This window comes from Fringilla coelebs (assembly GCF_963513975.1).
Source record: "Fringilla coelebs genome assembly, chromosome: 2".
Classification (NCBI taxonomy): Eukaryota; Metazoa; Chordata; class Aves; order Passeriformes; family Fringillidae; genus Fringilla; species Fringilla coelebs.
Window position 1 is genome coordinate 93,292,686 of NC_140029.1, and position 21,122 is coordinate 93,313,807.

Sequence of the window (21,122 nt, forward strand, 5' to 3'; positions counted from 1 at the left end):
TTAAGAAATAATACTTCTAATTACTTTTTATAATTATTTCTTCTGTCAGAAATATGAAAATCAAATATGTGTGATGTTAAAAAATTATTTTTCATTAGAAAGTTGTAATTTCTTTTATGGACTTCTCAAATGTTCTCTATCATTTTTTGAAAAATTACTTCATTTCTGGCAGAAAAACTATCTTATACCAATTGAAAAAAAATCAGTAGGAAAGTTTTAAAAACCAAGTGAGGACTGATAAGGGTTTTGGATCTTTTTTTCAGTTTTAAAGTGCATCAGTGTATTTGGGGGGGATGGTGTTGTAACACAGAGATCAGGGTCTTTGGCCTTCTACAGAAGGAGCAGAGATCAGTTTCCTGGTTCCTTTACGAGTTGGTAAATCATTTATTGGGATGTGCTGTTGAACAAAACACAGCAAGAGCTTCATAAAATATAAATAGTACAAAATACTTTAGTTCTATTAACAACCTGTAACTGATGCACTTGAACTCTTTCTCATTTTCCTTTTTAATTTCTCTGTCTTGTAAAGTGGAGCTTGGTTTATGATTGCAAATAACAATGAATTTGGTGGATCTCATCTTAATTTTATCATCCCAAACCCATAGTTTCACCTTCTGGCTTGTATCTTACAGTCTCTACTCAAGGAAGATTTGAGTGCAGGAGGGAGAGGAAACAGCCAAGGGAGGTGCTGGAGTGGCTGTGGCATGGCAGGGGCAGTGGCCAAGGCTGGCTGGAAGCCAGACCCTGTTGGGAGGTCAGTTCTGAGGTGTGCCATCAGTCACAGAATCCCATGACCGCACTTGCCCAGAGCTGTTCTTGGCTCAAGATAGGGATATCGATCTCCGACTCCCAAGAATCCTAAATCCTCTTTCAAATTAAAATAAGTGAATAAATAAGAGGAGGCAGAAATGCAGGAAGCACTCCTTTTCAGATTACTTTGCAGATCAAGAGCCAAGTGAGAAAATCTGTGGGCCACTGGGATTAACTTGCTTGCAACAGCAGGACCAACAGGGCATTCTAATGATGGTGGACCCAGTCCCTTGGTGATTTTCTCTGAGGGAAGGCTCTCTACGCTTATCCAGTGAATCCCTTCTTTGGCTTGTATTCAGAAATCCATTGTGCTGCACAGGGTTGATGGTTAACCCTCAAACCACTTCTTCCTCTTTTTCACCTTCTTCCCCATGATGAGGGAAAGCCTCAACTCTCCCTTTATCTCTAGAATATGGTTCACTGGCTTTAATCTGGGAAATCTCAAGGCAGAATAATTTTTTGTTCTCTGTTTGGGCTATAGAGATATGACAGGATGGCGGAATGGTGGGGAAGACAATGACAACTTGATATAAGAAACAAAACTTAGCATTTGTGGAGATTCCTTCAACAGGCTTTGTTCTGAAGGTCTCCCTCTAAAGTACAATCCCTTTTGGTCTAGGATGTAACATCTCTTTGTAAGTATTTTCTGCAGAGAACTTGTAGCACCTGTCCTTGTGATACACTTCAGATGCAGCCTGGGAGTGACTTGCAAGGGTTGTCTCCGAGTTTCAGCTGGTTTTTCTCCAGAGCACTGAGTAAAGACAGGGAAGGTGGATCATCCTAGGACAGAAAAATAGAATAGGAGGCAAATAACCTTTCTTCTCTCATCTTCCTGCAGTTTAACTTTTAGGGAGTGGAGGATTGAAACCAAATCATCCCAGGTTCTCCTCAGTGCATCTCCACTGTGTTCACCTATTGCTTGATAATTCCACATTGACTGTTTTATTCTTAGAGGCATAAGAATATGGCCCTATGGATGGAGGAATAAAATGGAACTTTCCATCTGTTCTTACCAGAATAAAATGCAAATGGATGCTTCAACATCCCCTGTACTTTCAGTCCTGAGGCAGAATTTCCCTGAGCAACTAAGTGGACACAGTCTGCCATAAAAAATATCAGGCTCAGTCCAACCAGCAATTCTGCCTCACAGTAGTGCATATGGGAACAAATTGATGGGAGGGGATATAGCATAGCACTGTGGGAATGGGAGGGAGCAGATAAATTACATCCCAGCATCACAGGGAAATGCAATTATCATTTAGGTGCAACCTGCTGATCCCACTGCTTTACCTCTCCCTTGACTTTCTGGACTGGAGGAAGAGTAAAATGGTGCTCAGCCACCCATAAGTGTGCTGATACACCAGTCCTACCTTAGCCCTTGCCCCTCAAAAGCTGTTCACCTCCAGTTCTTCAGATGATCATTCTCATGCTACGTTCCTTTCCTCTGCTCTGTCTGTGCAGGAGTAGTTTTGATGTCTCGGGGGATCTGTGAGCAATGCCCTAACAATCTTCCTTGACAAATGAGTGATGGGCAGTCTTGTGGATCTCTGAAAACAGTTTGTGATGCCTTGTATTAGTCAAATCTCTCAGATTTTAGTATACTTCCACCAGCTCCAGCAGGGTACATGTGCATACATGCCTCTGTGTGCATGTGAAAATCCTTGCCAATATGTCATCCTTTATTGAGCAAAATATTGACAGGTTTGGATGTGGAGAGAAGATGGGAAAGAACATTTTGTCTTTCTGGAGAACTAAAAGGCCTCTGCCTTCTGCATTCAGTGCCTTCCTTTCATCTCATGCGCACATGCATGCACAAACATCCTCCGCCACTCCTACAACCACTTCCTAGCACAGACTCAGAGCCAAGGAGAGTATATATTTTCTCATCATGGAACAAAATCTTTTTTAGAAAAATAATAAAACTTCATTAGAGTATTAATTCAAAGCTTTTATTTTTTATAGTCCCCTTTTTATCATTTTTATTGCTAGGTTTAAAAGGAGGAGATTCCCTACATTAGGGAGGCAGCGAGCTGTTTTACATGGAGTGTCCAAGTGCCATTTACTAGTATCAACTTTCGGATGCAGGCTGGTTGCTTTTGTGCCTGACTTGCTCTTAGTACTTCTTCGTGCTTTGCTTTGGTGCTGTCTGAGACTGCTTACGTGCTATGCATTTGCCCTGGTGTCCTGTGTGTGTATCCAGTCTGTCACAGGGAGCTGGAACTGGGGTATATGGTGAATTTCCACATGCGTAGTGCATGTTAATTGTTTTTTTTCTGTACTTTCTATGAGGCTGAACCTTGGAGTAGATCTGAGCCAGCTTTTTCTCACCTCGTCCCTGTGCTGTGAATCTTGTAAGGTAGAAGTTACACATGTCAACATCTACCTAATAACAACACATGAATTGTGCAGAGCCCTGAGCTCTCTGTGAGGGAGACATGACCTTCATTATAATGATACAGTTGACATTTTCCCTGTGACACTTATTGTAACATCATTGCTTCCTGTTGGCATCTATGGGCTTTTCAGGCAGCTTGTTCAAGCAATCTGGAGTTGTGATGAAACCAGGCAGGAGGGAAGAGGCTGAGATTTGAGGAGGAAGAAGAGGGAGCAGGGCAAAAAGGGAGGATTCATGGAGTATCAGAGCATACTGAAGATTAATGAATATGAGCTAATCTAATCCTCTCCCCCTTGCATTCGTCTCACTGCCTGTGGATTCACAAACACCCTGCACTGCAGAACCCAGCTGCCCTACAGCTTGCCACTTATTGTTGGCATTCCTGCTACAGCTGGCAGTGGTGCCCCCAGCAGTAGGAGCTCCGGCTTCCTGTACATTCAGAGCCACCAGAGAAGGAAGTCCAGGAGCCCCTTTCCCATTGTGCAAACCCCTTGCAAGCAAGGGTGGCTCAGGGACCCTGTGTCTATCCTGAGGCTAATATCATGGCACACTAAGTGATGTTTGTGTGGGGATAATCCAGGAGATCTGGTCTACATTTAGAATGCCTGCAGGTTCATCTCTTGATGTGTTGAAGCTGGCAAGGATGTGACTGATCTCAAGGAAAAAATCAGGCCCTAGAGTGGTCAAAATCTGGAGTCAGGTGTGCTGACCCAGCCTTTCCTCTTCTTGCACACACGCTTTTTCTGTCTTTTAGCATAAGTCCTAAATTTATCACCACAGTGAGAAAATGAATTATTGCAATAGCTGGGGCTTGGGGTTGGTGTCTGTATTGAAATCAACTAGCCCTTGGCCACCTAATACCTGCCCAAAATGAGGCAGGCACACATTAAGAGCTTCTGGTCACCTAGTGGGGAGTGGTAAAAACTAGTTTAATGTACAGAAGAAAAGCTTTGTATCCTATTATTCCCCAAGCATTTCAATTTCTTGTTGATACTCCTGCACTTAAGCTTTGGGTCCAAACACTTCATCTATGCAAAGTGAGGCTACTGTGGAGTCCTGCACTTCTGCTCCTGATCTACAATCTGTAAACGTCACATGCGCCACTAACTCATTACAACTTAACTGATGCTACAATTTTTGTGTCAGGGCTGATGAGAGGCCTGAAATTAAAAATTCTCAGCAGTTTCATCTGGCAAGTAGACACATGTATTTCCTATCCCTTTTCTGCTTTCCAGTCACTCCTCAATGCTACTTTTGGGTACAGCTGTTGCCAGGGCAAAGCAAGCCCCGCACTGTGTTTTACTTCTGACAGCATCCTTGGCTGGTTAGCTGGGAGAAGAGTGGAGTAGAGCAAAGTGGCTCCTTCATTTTTCATGGGAACATAGAATTTGACATACAAGATCAGACTCTGCCTTCCCTAATGGCCAAATATGTGATATTTCAGAGGAGCGCAATATTCTGCCAATAAAGAGTAAATTTATTGGCACAGCTTCCTGCCAAGGGTTTTGGATTGAGCTGCCTGATAGACAAGAGGTGCAGTGAGAGCTGCTGCAAAGAGGCAGGTTGTAGGCCCCTCACATCTCAGGGTAATGCTTCAGGCAGGGGACTCCCTTCCTGAGCCCTCTGGAAAGCACTCTGCTTCCTGAGGCATGAGATTCATTTGCCTTATTAATTACTGTGGCTCCCACAGCTACATATGTTATTAGCAGGTATCATATGTTTCAGGCATAAAATGATGTCTGGGGGGCAGGGAAACCCCAACATTTGTAGTCATTGTTCACCTGAGTTGATCCACTCTTGTGGGAGGGAATCTCCCAACTTGCTAATGTGTAGCTTTTCAGGCTATGATATTTGTGTGCAGTGGAGATGATGGGATATATCTTTCATTTCATCTGGAGGAAAAATAGCTCAGGATTATGAGAGATAAGTAGAGGTAAAACTCCCTGTTATTTTAGCATTATATGCCACTTTGGGCCTTTTTAGCTTCAGTAGCACTGTATTCTGCCTCCAGGGGAGAGGACACTTTGTTCCCTCACATACAAAAAACATGCAGAGGTTTCCCCCGTGAATGTCTTTAACAAGGAGAGGAGAGCAGCATGGGAGAATTCAAGTAGAGCACAATAAAGCACTTTCCATTTCAATTACAGCATTACCACAGCCTCAACACTGGGATGGGGATTTTGAAAATTTTGCACTGTTGATGCTCAGAATTTTAGCAGCAATCCTTAGTCCTTCCATATCTTATTTCGAGCTCAGCTGCCTCTTAGGTATGGGAGAAGACAAATTTTCCTTTCATTGCTTTTTGGGATAAGTGAGGAGGGCTTGAAGGTTTTTTACTATAATGTCACCTGGTGAAATGCTTGAAAATACAGGCCTAAATGTCACCTGATGATTCAAAACCAAGAAATCTAGAAAACTAATTTTCATGGTTTGGGGAGGCTGCACTCTGGATTTCTGATTGCTTGAACTGCCAATACGTGGAAACAAAGACAGACTATTTAGAAACAAAGGTGCCTTGATTTCAGAGCTGTTTTATACAATAGAAATAAGACATCACTCCTTTTCACTGCTCCCTCAAAGATTCCCAGCAAGCATTTTTCTCACAGCCAGTGAAGGGTGGATGTATTTCCCTTCATAGTGTGTCAGTACCTGCAACAATCCTCTCATTGTATGATGACAGCCATTTGCCTGCTCCTCTGTGCTCAGACCCTTGGTCCTTAAGATGTGCCTGCTAAATCACAGTTTTGCTTCCTCTTAGGATTCATAGAGAGGAGGATGGGCAAGGGTGAGAGAGAGGTTTTCCTCTGTTCATTAGAGGGTAAGATTAAGCCTTATTAATTATTCCTGTATTATGGCCACTGGTGGCCTGTAGTATTCCAGAAGTCAGACTGCCAGCAGCACTAAATCAATGCTGCTGCTGGTTCAATGTTATCAGTCTGTAGCCACACAGAAATTTGGTATGTTATAAAACGAGAGTAATGCTTCATAATTGCCTTGCAAAAGTGGGGCATTAGTGTTTTCTAAGTGACAAGCCTATCTGGAAATACAATTGGGTCTTTAGCTGTAATGCTATGGCAGTGATAGCTAAGTCATACTCAGGGCAGAAGTTAGCAAAAAATTAACCGTACAGTTGCAAACGGGCAAAGCAATTAAGTGCAACCCATCCTCCAGGCTGCATATGCTCATCACTCCAGGCCTAAATGCTCATCACTGAGGAGACATTTCTACATGTGCAGCTCTCCAGGCTAAATGCATGTTAAAAACCTCTGTCTTCTTCCTCAGCATCCACAGTTCATCCCAGACAAAGTGGCATTTGCCTAGCTATTTCCTGGCTCTTAGAGCAATGATTGACAGCAGATCAGGACCCTCCCTTTTGTTACAGAAGAAAAAGTGGCACTGAGAAGAATTCGGATAATGCACGGAAGAAATCTCTAAGCTGCCATTAAACAAAGGTTGTTTTTCACCTGGGACCTGGGCACATTAATTTGGGTCTATCCCAGTACCAAGCCCCCGGCATGTTGCTCTCAGAGGTGAGCTCTTGGTCCCCTGTGCAGCAGGACCTCCAGCCTAAGTGAAGGCAGCCTTAGAACCTGATGTATTGCTTCAAAAAGGTGTGCAAAATTAGAGAAGCTACAGAAAAACTACTTCACATCCCCTTGAATCCTTGGGCTGGGCTCTCAATGTGAAAGCCATCTGTTCCTCTTTCCATCTATCTCAGACCTAAGACCATTAGAGAAAGATGACTACTCTCAATGTTAAGATCCTCTTGGCTGGCTGGTGCTCTTTCCCAAACTTTGGCATCCCTTTGCCCAGTTTGGCCAGAGGATAATTTCCTCTGTGGTTCAGCTGGCTTGGCGTCTGCTTGCAGGACTTGGACGTGGTGCTCTGAGCCTCAGCCATGGAAACACGCTGGTCATGCACACACAGAAGCCTGGTTTGCCAGGCTGAAAGACTGTGGCCAGTTGGTCGCATGCACTGCAGCGTCTGGCCACCAGCTGGGAGACACGACACCCAGAATGTTGCTCCGTATGCTAAATGAATTGTGAATGATTACAAAACCTGTTTCTGTAAAGGCTTCTCCTTGATTCTTGGAATAGTTGCATGCTGTGTTCCTCTCAGAACTGATAAAGGTTTGGAAGGATCTGGTCAGTGATATGCAAAGGACAACTTGGCATCAATTTCAGCATGCCCTCTTCATATTATAATTTTTTTTTTCAATTTAATGAAACATAACAGAGGCTTTACATTTTTTAGAAGCTGCTTATCTCTAGTAAGCAAGTTTGTTCTTTGGTGCCAAGTTTGGACCAGGCCTTGGTGTAATCAGTGTTATCAGCTGATAAATATTTACTGTGCCATGTATTCCTCTGTCTATATATAGTAAGTTTAACCTGTGTAAGATCCAGGAGAGAAGAGAGAGGTATTTCAGAGTACTTAAAGAAAGCTATCTCTGCATGTCTTTAAATAATCCAGTAATTGCTTGAGGAAGAGCAGGAGTCGCCATATTGTGTCTTTGGTAGGATCTGAACTACTTTCATACCCCTCCAAGACTATCAGAACTAGGATTCTGGTTATGTGTGCAAATTTCAAGCCCAGTTGGTGACAGCGTATAAAGTCTCAGTTCTGGTAGTAAGCTGAGCAAAGGCTGCATATGGGTTTTTGAAAAACCTGGGAACTCTGTGTGTAGTCCCTAAGCCTCTTGATTCACTGGGCAACCTTGCATGTGTTAGTCTCCCTGCTTAGTGTCTCTGTGGAAATGAGTGTAACAATATCGATTGATAAAAGATCTTTAAACTTCACAAGTAAAAATGCCAAAAAGGTGCTAAATATTATGCATCTTTACTTAAAGTTTAGGGTCAGGATGATTTTTAATGAGGATTATGTGCATTTATAAGCTTAATCCATGTAAAATGTACTTAGTGGCAGCAAAAGTGGTTGTTAAAATGCGATCATCGTGTGGCCCAGAACTGACACTTCTGGATCCTAGTCCACTGTGATGCCAGATCCAGTCCAGGTTTCATGTGCCCATGTTAACTTTTCTTGGAATAAAATACATAATGGATCAAGCTGCCATATTAAATTTAGTTGTTCGCTGTCACATCACCCGGTACACAGTCTGCTCCCTAAATCCCATACTAATCCAGTTGTCTGTATCTTCTTTGGTATAAAAGCACATTAGCCTCAAAAGAAGCAGAAGAGACAATATTCATAGAAGAATAAAACAGTGATGAGAGGGTTAATATCAAGCTCCAGTCCTAACCTGATATAGCATTTATATGTCCTCGGGAATAGCACTTCAGCCCCAATACATATATTCTTGATGCTTCACTGGGAAGATGATGATTTGTGATTTCTCTTTATCCTCTCTCACACCCATCTTCTTTCATTTGCTTATGGTAACCCCGATGTGTAGTGTAGTTTTAGCAGTGTCAATAGTGTACCTTTTACCTGGAGTGAGTTTAATAGGATTTGACAGTGACAGAGGATGAGAAAATTCTGTGATTCTATTATTCATCCCATTTCTGCAGCAGTCTGTGTAGATTGTATACTATTAGGAGAAAATGTTTGTACTGAAGGTGTCCTATCTCTCTCTCTCCATCTGCCTCCATCCTTACAGCTTGCTCCCATCATCACACTGTGGGTTCCTCTGGTCATTAAAGCCTTTTGTGGGAAAAAAGTGAAGAGAGGGGCAAGAGGAAGGCCAAGGAATCACTTAGATATCAAATATGATAAATTCATATATTAAAGGACAGAACTTCTCCCAGAATTTTTATGAGCAGCAATTCAAGCAGAGCCAAAGCCACCTTTCTCACTCATGTGACTTGCAAGCACTGTGTCTGACAATTGGATCTGTATCTTGAACAGATAGCTATGACTTGTTAGTGTTTTTACAGCATCTATGTACAGATATTGCCAGTGTCTCCATATTCTCCCTTGCCAAGCTCCTGTTATGGGGCTGTGTCTTTGGCCTATTTGAACTGTATTCATTTCAGTTTTTAACTGACCTTGGTTTGCTCTCTGACCACTGCTCTAGTTCCTGGTCGCTCGGGCTTCTGCTCACACTGTGCTGGACATCACTGAAAGAACTGGGGAGGCAAAGTCTCAGCATGATGCTGGCCTCTTGACTTTGATTCCATCATCTCTGCAGAGCAGAAATATATAACTGACTCCTCCAGTTGGGAAAGGTAAAATATCCTTTCCGAAGTCCTTCCCAAAAAGGTTAAGAATTTAATTTTGGATGAACATCCATGCCCTCTGAGCAAGTCTTTATATTAATGATCTCATGACAGATTGCTCCTTAAACTGGCCCTAGCGCAGGTCAAGACAGAGTGAGAATATTCTCTATTTAATGAGGCAGAGATCAGAGCCTCTAATATTTCATCATTCGTGCTCTGGGGAGGAAGGGAGTTATGAGCTTGGAGAGCTGCTGGCAGAAGGGGCCCTCATGAGCAGCTGCAATGGTAACTCGCTCACTGCATGGTTCTTAGCCCCCAAGAACTTACTGCTGTAAGTTTCCAGCCTCCTCTTGGAAAAACTAACCTTTGTCATTAAACTAGTTTAAATGATTGAATTCAGTGTGGGCGAAAAGATCCGAGGCTAATAACCATAGGGACAGAAGGGAAAATTTAGTCTGCAGAGAGGTGTAGGATGAGGAACATGGATGCCAGTGGTATATGGACAACCACAGTCCACAGGACTTTGTGGAGCATTTATTGCTCATCAGCTTTTGCCTTGGAAGGGTGGGCAATCTGATACTCAGATGCTAGTAAATTAGAAAGCCAACTCGCAGATCCAGTGGTTTACAAGTGTCTTAATTTATTAATGAGTGGAGGCCATCTCAATGTGTGTAAATATAGATTTTAAATCAGTTGACATGATGTACATAAACAATCAAACTTGTAGCATAGTGCTGAGATGCTAATGTTAAATTCACCCCTGACTTGAGTGCTACTTTTCAGTAGCACTGTGTCCCTGGGAAGCAGTGATTTATAGTGCTGTGCAAATCACTGGTGCCCTTAAACTGCAGCTCTGAAATATTTACACATCCAAAGTGTGTGTGTAAATTGGGAGTATCACAACGTTCCCATACAGTGACAGAGATTTGTAAATTTTGCTTCCGTGCAGTCCAGCATTTCCCTGCTAGTGACCGGGAGCCAGGACCCAAGAGCATAAATTCCCCAAATAATTCTTGCAATACTTAGGGTGAGTTTAGCTTCTGCACTTAGCTACTAGAAGCAAATCTTTCCAATGCGCCACAGTTATGATTTGCCCTTTGAAAGGTACTGGTAGTGTTTTTAAAGCAACAGCTCTTGGAGAGACATTAACACTTATGCAAGGTGCTATTCCATGGCCTTGAGTAAGGCCATCCTGGCTGGCTCTAAGGATAATTGGATCGGTCAAGGCTGGACTTTGAATCCTGTGCCCAGTTTTGGGCCGTGCATGACTGGAAGGACGTTGAGGCGCTGGAGTGTGGCCAGAGAAGGGAGCAGGTGAAGAGTCTGGAGCACAGGTCTGATGAGGAGCCTCTGAGGGAGCTGGGGTTGTTGAGTCTGGGGGAAAGGAGGCTCAGGGGGACCTTATTGTTCATTACAACTCCCTGAAAGGAGGTTGTGGTCAGGCGGGGGCTGGTTTCTTCTCCCAGGTAACAAGTGATAAGACAAGAGGAAACAGCCTCAAGTTTTGTCGGACAAGATTTACATTGGATATTGGGAAGCAATTCTTAACTGAAAGGGTTGTCAAGCACTGGAACAGCCGCCCAAGGAAGTGGTGGATTCACCATCCCTGGAAGTATTTAAAAGATGGCTAGATGTGGTATGTGAGAACATGAGTTAGTGGTGGGCTTGGCAGTGTCAGATTAATGGTGGACTAGATGATCTTAGAGTTCTTTTTCAACCTAAAAATTCTCTAATTCTGTAATGGAAGAAATACGCCTGAAGAGCAGCAGACTCCTTCCTAACTAATCATGGCTGACATAGGTAAGTCAGAGTTCACAGGTGCGTGGCACAGCCCTGAGCGTCACTTGGGGCCGTCCAGCTTTCCTCACTTCCCTCCACCCTGCGGGAACAAACAGCTCCTCACAAGGCCCGGAATCTACCGGCGCAGAGTCCCGCAGCGTTGCCGGCAGCCCCGCGGCCCGGCGGGGCCCGCGGCCGGGCCGAGGCGCCTCACGGGGGGCGCGCCCCCGCCGCCGCCATGACAGCGGCGCGCGCTCCCGCCGCCAGGTGTCGCTCGGAGCCGAGGCCGCGCCGGGGGCAGCGGGAGCCGAGGCCCGGAGCCAAGGCCCGGAGCAGGGCAGGGAGCCCGAGGGCTTGGTGGAGGTTGGCGCCAAGGCCCCTCTCCTCAGCCTCCGGTTCCATGTGCTGCTGTGAGCGACGCGCCTCCGTGGTCTACCATGCTCGCTCTCTGCAGCTCCTTGGGGAGGGGAAATGCAGAGGGAGGTGCTGATCCCTCCCTGCGGCACCCAGTGACAGGGCACGTAGGAATGGCTCAGAATTGTCTCAGGAGGGGTTCAGACTGGACTCTGGAATGCATTCTTTGCCGAAAGAGTGGTCAGACAGTGGAACAGCCTTCCCACAAAAGTGGTCAGTGCCCCAAGCCATCAGTGTTTATGAGACATTTGGACAATGCCCTTAACAACAGGCTTTAACTTTGGGTCAGCCCTGAAGCCATCAGGCTGAATGATTACTATAGGCCCCTTTCAACAGAAGTAGTCTGTTCTATTCTATTCTATTCTATTCTATTCTATTCTATTCTATTCTATTCTATTCTATTCTATTCTATTCTATTCTATTCTATTCTATTCTATTCTATTCTATTCTATTCTATTCTATTCTATTCCATTCCATTCCATTCCATTCCATTCCATTCCATTCCATTCCATTCATTGATAAATAGTTGACATTAAAAAACTGCAAAAATTCCCACCAAAAATTCCCACAACCTCTCCCAAAACAAAAAAACCAACCCCCCCCAATTAAAAACAAACCCACAAAACAAAAAACAAACCCACCCCACTAACAAAACCACACCCCCCAAAAAACCAAAAAAAATCCACAAAGCTAACCAAACAGACAACAAACAAAAAAGCACCCCAAAAACCGACCAAAACCAACCAAAGCCAAATAAGAGAAAGTATCTGGACCACTTGTAGTTGTCATTGTATGGTATATTTTATAGGAGGACCTTTACCTTCCTTCCCAATTTTAACCAGTTTCTAATCTGGATAATTATGTTCTGTCTAATCTTGTACTCTTTAAGCACTTGTTATTCTTCTTCATTTGCTGCCTTAAACTATTGTTGCTTTTAAACAGCTGTTTTGTTCCATCACAGAGAAAGCCTCACTTCGGGGAAGGGCAAGCACTTGTCAAATAATATTAGTTCAATAATTTATATAGTGTTTTCTTCCCCTATTTTGTAATAAATTATTCACCTTGTATCATTTTGCATTATTCATCTGGTTAACTGAGGTAGCCTAACAATTTTAAAATGTATTTGTCAGAAAAAAATTTTGAATTACTTTTGTCAGTTTGAGGCTTTTTTTTCCCCAAAATAAAAGCTTTGACAAATAATCACAGTCCTTAGCTGCCCTGCCCATGTGGTCAGTGAAGTGGTTTAGATAGATTGATGGCGAACAGTTTTGTAACACAAAACAAAGCAACAAAGCAAAAAGCAAAAAGAGCACAGCTGAAGGCCATTTTCTGAGATTTTGTATAGTGTGAAATGTAAAATATAAGTGTCAGCTCTGTTTGTTCGCTGATCATCTCTTGGATGGCAGAATCTCTGAGGCCATCAAATTGCAAACTGAATTAGAGCATGGGGATTAGAGAAACACTGGTTGAAAAATATGTTGGAAGGACCTGTTTGCTGTCTCCTGCATTCCTGAGGGAGCTTGTGGGCTTTCAGAATATTACAGGTTAAGTTTTCTTACATCAACTATGAGATTGCTGAAATGGTTGTCTTCGAGGTTGCTTTAAACTTGGTCTGTTTGGCATTAGATGAAGCCTGCCATAGGGTAGGAATGCATGTGCAGGTGGGGCAATGGTTATGGATTGCATACAAATTTTAGATGGGAAAGTGCTCTGTGTCCAGCCTCCTGAAATACTTGTACAGGTTTGGTAGGAGATAGAAAAAAAAAAACCAACAAGTTTCTGCAGGCTAGAGAAGAGCAAGTGAAAAGTTTTGACCTGCAGATTGAGGTGTTCTGAGCTGAAGGTAATTGAGAGATGTGTTAAAACCATATCAGGTCATACCATGCTTATTTGAAGAACTGCTTTGCTGGACCTAACCAAGTGTTTGTGAATTCACTGTGCTCTTTTTTTAATTGCTAATGGTAGCCTTTGATGGTTTCAAGACAAGACATGAAGCCTTCCACTTCAGTACAGGGTGTGTTTTGGGAAAAGGAGAGGACTTGCAAAGAGGCCTTCATCCTGATCAGGAAGGCATCAAGCTGCACTCATGCAGGCCCTACGCTGTGAACTGGGACTCATCTCCTTTTCAGCAATTTTCTGGAGGGGAAATAAACGGTAGTCAGTGACTGTGGCATGATGCTGGGCTTTGGAAGTCTTTGGTTTGACTGTTTTGCCATGGATGACTCAGGACTGCCTCACTTGGTCTGTTCCCTGGCATTGTAACAGGAATGCTCCTGTGTTTTTCTGCACCAGGTTGCTATGCACATCAGTATGTTACCACTGGTTTCCTGTTTAGATACTGCAGACATTAGGACTGCAGAGCTACTTTAACTGTATCCTAAAAGTCTTTATGAAGCATTGATTGGCCAAGAAATGAGAAGCAGCAGGAAACCACAGCTTTCTGACTTAGGAACTTGCAAGTCTTTCATACAGCTCATCTTGAGCTTTGCTGACATGATCTCACTTGCTAATGTTTTTTTGCAGAGCATCCTATGTAATGACATAATTAGTGTAAATTGCATTTTATTTTTAAATCATCCCCTTTCCTTCCTGATTTTTTCATATCTAAATGTCAACTTTTATGGCAAAGAGTGGTATGCTGCAGAGGCTGAGCAGAAAAACACTTGTGCAGGTGGAAATCTACTGGTGGATCTTCTGAGACGATGTTGAACAGGAGCTCAGCTGGTTGAAGTCAAATGTTTTTTTAAGGCATTGCAAGTTGTGCTTGATTTTGTTTTCTTCTTGCATCCCAAGTCCTCCTGCCTTATCAGGTATTAAAGGCTTTAAATTATGAGTAGTACTGGTGAATTGCAAATACATATCCAGATTTTACAGATCAAAGGTAAATGATAATGTTAGTGCACCAAACCTGTTCAAACATGGTACAGCAAAAATCCCCTTCCCTTAATATGGTGGGAATTACTTTCCACACAATACTTACCTTTCTCTGGAAGATTAAATTCAAAGCAGTTGGAACTCTGGGAACAGATGCTATTAACTTTCTTCAGCCATTATTTTTCATTTCTGGTTATTCCACTCTGCCTTACTAACTCTAGATGGCATTAAGAGTTCTAATACACTTTCCATTTTGCTTTTTCTTGTCATTATGGTAAGCTTTTTAGGAGCAGGCATGGCTTCCTTATTGAATATATATGCAAATCTGACACCAGAATTTGGCTCTTCAAAACAGTATAATAAAAACAAAAAACCAAAACAAAACAGAAGGTTTGTTTAGGTGATTGGGAATTTTGAAATCGATACATATCCGAGTCCTGTGTTTCAAAGCAAAGAAGATTCAGGTAAGTTCAGAAATCAAAATATTTACCTAAAAGTTGTGTAACTGCAATAATAAACTATTGATACTATCAGTTATAACAGAATCTCATTGTAGTCTTGAAGATCTATGAGCTGAACATTGTAGTCTTGAACTTTTACCTGCATTGCAGGCTAGGACTATCACTGTTATCATTTTATGCACTGGAAAACTGAGATATATATAAGAAGTGGAGGTTTGCTAAAAGTCAGAGACTTCTGCAACTCGGTCACACTTTTTCTCCCCTTGTTCATCTGAGTTGTTTAAAGTTTGCTCCTTAATTTACTTTGCAATATTCATCAGGACATAATGAAAGCCTGTTCCCAAAGCTAAAGGAAGTTGAGAAGACAATGGAGGACTTGGAAAGATGCAGACTCTAGAAACTGGATTCTGGGCATGTACTGCCAGGACGGAGGATTTTTATTTAATTTTATAAAAAAATGTTCTGGTTATTTTACACTGAGATCCAAAATCTCATTTGCAGCCAAGCCCCGGAGGGAGTAAAAGGAACTTGGAGAGCTCATAAAGACAAGTGTAATAGGATTAATAAGAAAAAGGCCTAAGACATAAGCCTTCATTGTACACATTTCTAGCTAAATTTTACTATTGATGAAGGTGAAATGCCAAAACGTAACCATGCACTCATGTCCTTGAGGCAGTAACAGAATATCAGCATTCATGTGAGCTGCTCCTGACACCATTTTAAGAGCAAACACGTGGAGGTGCTGCCTTTTGAGGTAGAGGGTGAAGGGAAAGGGGCAGGAAAGCTGGTACTGAATGGAGGCAGCACTCCTAGCAGGATAAATATTTGCCTGGTGTTGAACATGCGTGTGGGATAGAGGGTGTACAGGCGAAGGGTGGGGGACCCTTTGACAAATGAAAGGGAGCACAGTTGAATCCAAAAGAATGGAGCAAAGGTTGACTTCCATCACCACTGATGAGATCCAGAGAGAGACACAGACAGATCAAAAACAATGAATGGGTCCTAAAGGGGGTCAGTTCATTGTCACGTGGGGCCTTCCAGTGCATCAGTTATCTCAGCATCTCCGAGGTAGCTGAGGAATCTTTGCTGACTGCCACCCAGCAGACCTCTGTGGCTGCACAGGGCACCCAAGTACTATAGCAACCTGTCCTTTGCTCACCCAGACTTTTAACACAAGAAAATGAAAGGAGAGATGGGGCCAGGCTCATCACATTTTCTTGTTTGTTTGTTTTTCCCATCTGTCTGTCTGCTGCTGCCAGTGCCTATGTTGTGGGAGAAGGATGATTGCATCATTTCCATATAGCTTGCTGTTCCAGCCCCCTGATTTAGGGTGAAATTTGGTTATGCTGCTGGGTGTTCAAATGTTTGCCAGGTAGGTGCTACCAAGAACATTTATTAAAATAGACAGATGGGCACTAGGGTAGGAAGCAGCCATTAGAATGCTTGAAATCAACCAACTGTGAATTAGGAAAAAAAAAGTATTCTTGAAGCCTGTAATACTAGCCTTCCCTTTTGGGGCTGTCCTTACTTTTTTTACATGTACACACCCACAAACAGAGAGCTATTTATGAAAATGCCACAGCCTGTTTTTTGTCTTTTTAGGCATTTTCATTTAGCCATGATTTGGAGGGAATCTGAGAATGGCTCCCTGAGCCAAAACTGGTGCATGCAAATTCCAAATGCAGTTTTGCTTGCAAAGCTCAGGTTCCTCAGACAGCTGGGGCATCTCAAGCTGAGGCAAGGTCTGCCCTGTCCCTGCTTGAGTGCAGTAGGAGCAACACAGCCACTGACTACTGGTGGGTAGGAGGTGAGATTCCTAATCACTTGTCTAGATGCATTTGCAACTTATTCTGATTCCTTAACAGCTCTTTCTGTCTGCTCGAGTTCCTTTGGCATTGTGATCACTCTCCATTAGCTCTTGCTGGTAGTGGCATGAGATGCCAGGATAGATACTGTCAAAATCAAACATCTTCGTTTTGTTCCTTTTCCTTCTTCCCTAACGTAGCACTGGACGAAAACAAGATGCATACGTTTGTCTTTTCATAGCTTTGTCTAGAAGGGGGAGTTCATGGCTATTAAAACCAGAACGTGTCAGTCAGATATATCAGATTAGTAGGGAGATCTGTACTCTTAGGTATAAAAACATTGTCAAATCAGTCATTGTCTTGAGATAAACTGCTGTGCGTCAGTATTAGCAGCTCATTTGGGGTTTGTGTTTCATTCTCAGGGGATGAAGGGCAGTCCCAGTACTGTGACTTTCTTGTAACTGTGATCTTGGCTGAGTCACTTGCTGGCATCTCTTTCAGGACCAGCCTGCAAGAACTGTGAATTTTCTTTGAGCTTTTATGATTCTAAAGTTGACCTTGGTCTTACAGTATTTCTGCTTATCTGTCACTAACCTGAAGGGAGTAAGGAAGTTTCAATGGGTGCTCAGGTATGACAGCAATGACTGGAGTAGAATATTTATCTGCTAGTTAGATGCATAGTAAGAGCCTGTTTGTAAAAGGAGCACACCAAGTTCAGAAGATCTTTCTTAGTGCCTGTCCTTCATCATGCTGATGATACCATCCCAGAGAAAAACCTAAAGTAGGATATGAGATTTGTACTGAGGCAGTGGAGACTGGCTCTCCACTGTTTTCCCAAGTGGGTCTGTACAAAGCCAGATTCTTGTACCACTTCAAGGGCCTGATGTCATAGACAGAGATTTTTTCATTTCTTTGTGATTTACCTCATCTTTGGGCACAGGGAAATGACAATCCTGGTCTCCAGATGGTGTCAACTGGTGTAACCATCTGGGAGTGGGGCTTGTGAATGCCAGATAAGAGATTCAAAGTATGTCTTTTTCCTGTTTCTTTTTTCTGTTTACTGTGAAGCTCTTTGAGATCTTCTAAGGAAAGGTGCTATAAAATACAAACCATTAGTCAAGAATATCTAAGAGCACATTTTTGTCCTGTTTCTCTTAGTACTGCATAACATCCCTTTCCATTGGCTGATTTATAACCCCTAGATCTGCAAGGTCATTTCCATGCGATTCTGCAGTGTTGCACTTTTAAATGATGCTAAAAACTCACGTTTATTGTCAGGATAAAATTAATACAAATCAAGCAGACCTTGACCAAAGGAGTAGCCCAATAAAACTGTAAGTTGCCCACACCAGGCTAGTAACTAGGAATCAATTTGCAAACATCAGTGGTGCTTTCAGATCTCTTTTTTGGCCTCATCAGCAACTGTATGCAGCTGCCTACAAGGGTCAGAAAGCATGTTTTTACCTCTTAAACACAACAAATCCTCTTTCCAAGCACCTATGCCCTGCCTCCTCTTGCACCCTGTATGGGTTCAGGTGAGCCAAGAGGGTTCTTTTAGCCAAAGGCATTGCACCTCACAGTACAGGTATTGATGGGGGGACATTCAGTGAACTCCTTCCCTCCTGACAGAGAAGGCTCTTGCTTGCAACTTCACCTGAGGCTGACAGGAGTCCTTCCATTTATTTAAGGTCCCATCTTCAGCATCTTGTGATTTTCCAGCTATGAATGTTGCTGCCTCTGGAATCACAGGTGTCAAAAGCAAGCCATGCCTTTGGTGATTAGATGTGCTCTATTGGCTAGATCTGGGTTTGAAAGCAGCATGTTCAGGTCTTGAGCAGTGTTTGATGAGGAAATGGTGCTTCTCTTTTCCATTGCTCCTGCCTTGCACCGTGTACCCAGAATGTAAGGCCAAGGACACAACTGCTGCAGCTCCCTCAATTGTGAGTCATATTTTTCTGGCCAATGTATTTCTATGTTTCCATTGTCTCCCAAGGTGACAAGTACAAAAGAAAAGGAACAGTAGGGGGGGAAAAAGGCTTTTTGTCTTTCTAATCTCAACATGATACAGAATTAATCAAGCATCATAGAAGCCTCACAGGAAACTGTTAAGCAAGTGGACTTGCCTGAAGCTGGAAGGAATGTGGGACAAGCAACCTACTGGCTGCAGTATGATGCAATCTTCTAGAAATAAGATTCAGACCAAAGTCCGGCTGGTGAAAACTTTCAGAGTCCTGACTAGAGCCTGGGACCACACACCCACACTACTCTGAAGTCCTTCTCTAGCTCCCCTAGACTGAGATGGAAGCATTTAAAATGAAAACAAATCCATAAAAGACTGCTGTCAAGCTGTTTGAGAGATGTCAACAATGCCATCATTCTTCTTTGAGGCAGACATAGAGGCAAAGTCACCCTTTCCCCATTAAGTACCCTCACCCTCTACACTGCTTTGATACTTTCACACTGGCTTTGTCTTTCAGTGTCTCCTCCCTTCTTTGTGTGTGCCTCCTCTGACAAGGCAGGCACCATTATGCAGTAGGATAGAAAGCAGTCCTGGAGTTGGCAGAATGGACCCTTTTTTCCCTGAGGATGATGGTGAAGGGAAATAGCTTCTGCTGGGCGTCATGTTGCAGTAACTGGTGTTCTGCCATCAGCCTTGACCTCCAGCCAGCTTTACACCTGCCAAAGATTGGTCTTCTCATCTGTGTCTACACATGTATGTCACTCCATGCTGGTTCCTTTCCTGCTTTTTCCTTTGGTCCCATGGGAGACAAGGGGAACAGGTCAGTGTGATCTGGTCTTGCAATTTTCATGTGTTTACATTTTTACCTGTGTCCCTGGTGTCCTTAATTGCCCTTGCTCCATCCTTCTGTGCTGCCTTTTCCCACTTTGCTACTTCCTCCCCATTGCCTTTCCTCTTCTGTGCCTTCATGCCCTGCCCCCAGATGGAGTTCTCTCCTTTTTCCTATGCAGCCCCTTCTCGCTGGTGTGCAGTGAAGTCACAATTGCCTCCAGTTAGTCAATTAAGAGATCAAGTTTTATGGCTGTGCTAGGTTGTTGGTGTTTCTTTTACCTATTTAATATTATTTTTCCAGCTCCATCTTGTCACTTAGATTTATTTGAAATAAATTGCAGGATAATTTGTTTTTCTAATTTTCAAGAAGTGAACTCCTGGTTCCAGGGGGGTTGGTGTTTTGGACACCCAGTGCCAGCGATCTGAGACTGCACACAGAGATTTGTGCTATGTGAGGAAATACTTCATTAGACTTGTATTCCACGAAGAGACTCTTGCTTCTTAACACCTATGATTTTAATTAAAACCTGGAAAGTGAAGAATCCTTGGGTTGTATTAATGTTTTCATTTCCATTAGGACAGGAGAGTTTATAAACATGAGCTGGGTTTATAAATTAGACCTTGTAAGAGTATTATGTGCACAGTGCAGCAAAGGCAGATGAGAACTGGAGTGGAGCTGGCCCCATCTGTCTCTTTCCTTGGCTGGCTCTTGCTTTCCAGTGTCCTCCCTTTGGCACAGGCTTTTCAGAGCTGCACAAGGGTTCCCCCTTGGAGACTAAGCTAATGGCTTCTTCCATTTCTTTCTGTGGATGTTGTCCTCACTCAGCAAAGTGGGAAGAGAAGCAGATGTTTTAATCAGGGCCTTGCAAAACAACTTGTAAAGGTGACATTGGGTATAGGGATTTTGTGATGAGTTACATGAAAGGGGAGAGATTCTCCTGACCCAGTTCTCATATGCATGTGTACACAGAGATGCACTCAGAGATAGTCATGTCTAAATATTCATCCCGCTTACAGTCATCCACATCCAGAGTGTGAATATGTATCTCTGAGCATGCAGAAGGGAATGTGACAGAAGATGCAGTCTCCTCCAGAGATGATGTGACAGCTGCACACAGCTGTGCACAGGCTGCCCCGGGGGTGCAGGCAGGCATTGCCCAGCAGGCACTGCCCAGCAGGCACTGCCTGGCACAAACACTGCTGCAGGGAACTGCAGGCCCCATACAGCCTGACTGTTCTCAGCTGTGCAAACTGCACACGGGCCATCAGTGTGACACCAGTGACAATAACAAGCACTTGTGCGCTGCGTTCTGCTCAAGGACAGGTTTGCAAAGACATCCACAATTTTATGCAAGGGAAAGTGAAGTGTGGATAGATGAAGTGCCTGGATTCACACAGTTTGTCAGCAGCAGAGCTGAGAGTAAAATCTGGATCTCACATGTAGGGATCCTGAGTTTCCATTCGTAATTCCCACTATTAGTAACCATAATAAGGGTAAACGTCCCACTCCCAACTGTAATTATGTAACATTATTGGAAATTACTTTCCCTTAGAAGTGTAATGGTACAGAAAAACTTCTGTGCATCTCTGACCTTTGGCTGTGGTAGATTGGGTTGTCTC